Source organism: Camellia sinensis, chromosome 3 (assembly GCF_055761805.1).
Source record: "Camellia sinensis isolate YWXY chromosome 3, ASM5576180v1, whole genome shotgun sequence".
Taxonomy (NCBI): domain Eukaryota; kingdom Viridiplantae; phylum Streptophyta; class Magnoliopsida; order Ericales; family Theaceae; genus Camellia; species Camellia sinensis.
In genome coordinates this window covers 226,494,327-226,499,240 of record NC_138963.1, presented here as the reverse complement: position 1 = coordinate 226,499,240, position 4,914 = coordinate 226,494,327, and the positions used below count along the sequence as shown (strand labels likewise).

Sequence of the window (4,914 nt, the reverse complement as noted above, 5' to 3'; positions counted from 1 at the left end):
TGTGATCTCCAAATTCGCTCTTAATCTCCAAATTCAACTCCGTCAAGTAAAAGCTCTCTCCTTTGTTTCATGGTTTATATATGTGTTTGCTTAATTTGCTCTTTGAATTTCTTCTTTTCACCTTCATTTTTGTTGTACATGAAAATTTTTAAATTGAATATTATACAGTTTAAAATCACTATAATACTGAACATATGAATGTAAAAATACTGTATTTTGGTGTCAATTGTCACTGTTGTGTCTTGATGAACCCTTCTTCCCCGAGAAGAGAACTTGAATCTTTTGAAGTTATTATACGATACAGATCAGAGTATTTAAGTAAAATAATTTTTTTTAATAAAGTGGAATAGTATCAGTGCAATGCGAATCTTGGTTTAAAATTGCATAATTTTACTGGGTTTATAATTTTTTAAAAGAAAAAGAAGAAAAGGGAATAGCTTTTGCTAGGTCTTTTAGGGTTTTATTTTTTTGGGTCATGCTGACAAGTTGCAAAGCTGTAACCAACACAGAAAAGGAAAGGAAATCTTTTTTTCTTTTTTTTTAGGATTTTATTTTGTGGGTTTATTAATTAGGTTATTTATTGCCTACATTGTGAAGTTCGGGGCAATTAATGAGAAAACAAGGCAGAAAGATTGCAGAAATCTTGATTTAAGATTATATACATCTTTGCTTCAGATTCTTCTTGTTGTTGTTTATTATATATTGAATATTTCATGGATGTGTTTAACAGGAATTAGTATTTGGGAAAACCACAGCTGCTTTCTTGAAACTGGGTATTTATGTTTAAGCTTCAAAAGTTGTAGATTTTTGCCTAATGCATGACCTATGAAGTTGAGTGACTTTTCCAAGATGGGGACCACACACCGCATGTTTGTACAGATACATTCTCACAAGCTTCATTTTTTATGAGTTGCTAGTAATTTGTGTAAGTAGGCTTTATAGTACCTAAATGCAGTTTCTATTATGTGAAACCATTGTGATTAGTTTTCTTATTTTGTTTGCAATGGAGTCTCTAAGAAATCAAGTGGCAGTGCCAGACTTGTAATAATGACTATTGAGGGAATGGTCTTCGAATATTTTATTGGAGTTTCATTCCCATCTGTTTCTCTTACTAAGGTATGTTGGCAAATTCTATGAATAAACCTTGCACAAGACACTTATCATCTATTTGATTCGTTGTGAAATCTTGCAGATTAACTTACCTTCAAGCACTATATCATCTCTTGATATAGCCTTCAAAGCCGATCATCATAGATCTGTTAGTGACCACATACCTGAAAATCGTGTTTCAAATGATACTACACCACCAAAGGTACCTTTTCTTTTGAGATTTAGTTCTTCAAAATTTTCTTTTATTGCTTGCATCATAAATTCTGAAGCAGCTCCCAGTTATAGGACTAGCTATGATCCATTGGTTTTTCTTTGTTTTCTTACATGAGATATATTTATTTGCAACCAAAATATAATACGCGAATTAAAAATACTCTCAAAAGTTGATGCCAAAATTCAATTGATCTATGAATAGATTTGCTGAATATCTAAATTATATTTCTATTACAATCTTATAACATAAATTCAACACAACAACTCTGAAGTTTGGAGATGAATGCATTTTTAGCAGATTCAAAGTAAATAAATTTGGCTCACTTAATGAAAATCAAAGTAAAATTATTAGTTACGAAATTCTAAAATTATTACTCCCCCAAATGAGTTCATAGAGAAAATTGTAACGGGACTCGAATTAGGTTCTCAGTTTGGGAGTTGGAGCCGATTTCACTCTAGACAAACTAGTTTCTTGAGAAACTTAGAATTCGAGGTGTTGACGCCCCAAAATCACCAAACGGCGCTGGATTAGCACAAAACTTGGCACACACGATTGCCTAGGCACAAGAGACTTGTGGGAGAAGACGAGACTTGAATTGGATTTCCGGTTTGGGAGTTAGAGTCGGATTTCACTCTAGACAAACTAATTTCTTGAGAAACTTAGAATTCGACGTGTTAACGCCCCAAAATCACCAAACGGCGTCGGAGTAACACAAAACTTGGCACACACGACCGCTTAGGCACGAGAGACTTGTGGGAGAAGATGGGACTTGAATCAAATTCCCGATTTGGGAGTTAGAGCCAGATTTCACTCTAGAAAAACTAGTTTCTTAAGAAACTTAGAATTCGAGATGTTGACGCTTCAACATCACCAAACGGCGTCAGATTAGCATGAAACTTGACACACACGACCGCCTAGGCATGAGAGACTTGTGGGAGAAGACATGACTCGAATCGAGTTCCCGATTTGGGAGTTGAGCCGAATTTCACTCTAGACAAACTAGTTTCTTAAGAAACTTAGAATTCAAGCAGTTAACACCCCAAAATCACCAAACGACGTCGAAGTACCATGAAACTTGACACATACGACCGCCTAGGCACGAGAGAGTTGTGGGAGAAGACGAGACTCAAATCGGGTTCTTGATTTGGGAATTAGAGCCGGATTTCACTCTAGACAAACTAGTTTCTTAAGAAACTTAGAATTCGAGTTGTTAACGCCCCAAAATCACTAAATGACACCCGCATAGCACGAAACTTGGCACATACGACCACCTAGGCAAGAGAGGCTTGTAGGAGAAGACAGGACTCGAATCAGATTCCCTGTTTGGGAGTTAGGGCCGGATTTCACTCTAGACAAATTAGTTTTTTAAGAAATTTAGAATTCAAGGTGCTGACGCCCCAAAATCACCAAACGGCGTCGGATTAGCACAAAACTTGGCACATACGACCGCTTAGGCACGAGAGACTTGTGGGAGAAGACGGGACTCGAATCGGGTTCTCGATTAGGAAGTTAGATCGGATTTCACTCTTGACAAACTAATTTCTTAATAAACTTAGAATTCGAGGTGTTAACGCCTCAAAATCACCAAACAGCGTCGGAGTAGCACGAAACTTGGCACACACGACCGCCGAGGCATGAGAGACTTGTGGGAGAAGACGGGACTCGAATCAGATTCCCGATTTGGGAGTTAGAGCCGAATTTCACTCTAGACAAATTAGTTTCTTAAGAAACTTAGAATTCGAGGTGTTGACACCCCAAATTCACCAAACGACATCGGATTAGTACGAAACTTGGCACACATGACCACCTAGGCACGAGAGACATATAGAAGGACTTGAATCGGGTTCCTAGTTTGGGAATTAAAGCCAGATTTTACTCTAGACAAACTAGTTTCTTAAGAAACTTAGAATTCGAACAATTAACGACCCAAAATCACCAAACGGCGTTGGAGTAGCACGAAACTTGGCACACACGACCGCCTAGGCACAAGAGACTTGCGGGAGAAGATGCGACTCAAATCGGATTCCCGGTTTGGGAGTTAGAGTCAGATTTCACTCTAGACAAACTAGTTTGTTAAGAAACTTAGAATTCGAGGTGTTAACGTCCCAAAATCACCAAACGATGTCGGAGCAGCTCGAAACTTGGCACACACGACCGTCTAGGCACGAGAGACATGTGGGAGAAGATGGGACTCGAATCGGATTCCCGGTTTGGGAGTTAGAGCCAGATTTCACTCTAGACAAACTAGTTTCTTAAAAAACTTAGAATTTGAGATGTTGACGTCCTAAAATCACCAAACAGCATCGGTTTAGCACGAAACTTGACACACATGACCGTTTAGGCACGAGAGACTTATGGGAGAAGATAGGACTCGAATCGGGTTTCCGGTTTGGGAGTTAGAGCTGGATTTCAATCTAGACAAACTAGTTTCTTAAGAAACTTAGAATTCGAGGTGTTAACGCCCCAAATCACCGAACGACATTGGGATAGCATGAAACTTGGCACACATGACCGCCTAGGCACAAGAGACCTGTGGGAGAAGACGGGACTCGAATCGAATTCTCGATTTGGGAGTTAGAGCCGGATTTCACTTTAAACAAATTAGTTTCTTAAAAAATTTAGAATTCGAGGTGTTAACGCCCTAAAATCACCAAACGGCATCGGAGTAGCACGGAACTTGACACACACGACCGCCTAGGCACGAGAGACTTGTGAAAGAAGACGGGACTCGAATTGGGTTTCCGGTTTGGGAGTGAGACCCGAATTTCACACTAGGCAAACTAGTCCTTTTAAATACTTAGAATTTGAGGTATTGACGCCCCAAAATCACCAAATGACGTCGGATTAGCACGAAACTTGGCACACACGACCGCTTAGGCACGAGAGGATTGTGGGAGAAGACGAGACTCGAATTGCATTTTCAGTTTGGAAGTTAGAATCGGATTTCGGTCTAGGCAAAATTATTTACTTAATTATCTTTGTAATTGTATAGTAGTTAAATTTTTATATTTTTTTATAATTAACATATTAACACATAATTATATTGTCATTAATTATTTTTATTTTTTGTTTTTAGATATTTCTCAAGTAGGAGTTTGCTTCTCGTGGAATGTATGATTGTAAAAAATGCGACTAACTTTTGTTTTTGTTGCCTATGGAGAATGATGAGGAAATTTTTTAATTTTGGTTTATGTTTTTTTGAATTATGAACAATATTATGCATTTAAACATTTTATATGTATTATGAAACATTATGTAGTAGAGTAATTTTGTTGATGTGTAGTTATGGATGCAAGAATATTTTTATTATGGAGAAATTGTTATTTCTATACAGGATTTTTTATATGATTATGCAATTATTGGTTTCTTTTTCAATTTTTTTTCATTTAATACAGATAATTTTAATAATTATATTGCACTTTTTTTTTTTTTTTTTTTTTTTTTTTTTTTTTTTTTTTGCGACGGCACCACATCGTTGCAAAAAAAAGTAATTTTAATATTTTTATTAATTTTATTGTAGGCTTTTTTTTTTTTTGCTACAGCACCACACCGTTGCAAAAAACATTAGAACCATTGGCGACTATGGTCAT

The 4,914-nt window shown here is 36.9% G+C and overlaps 1 long non-coding RNA gene across 1 annotated transcript; it reads left to right on the top strand.

The window, feature by feature from the left end:
• The first annotated feature begins 325 nt into the window (after positions 1–325).
• LOC114313104 (uncharacterized) lies at positions 326–4,577 on the top strand. The gene is made up of 3 exons (XR_014363314.1): positions 326–1,116; positions 1,193–1,312; positions 4,401–4,577. It is a non-coding gene; the product is annotated as an uncharacterized LOC114313104 (long non-coding RNA).
• Positions 4,578–4,914: the final 337 nt, after the last annotated feature.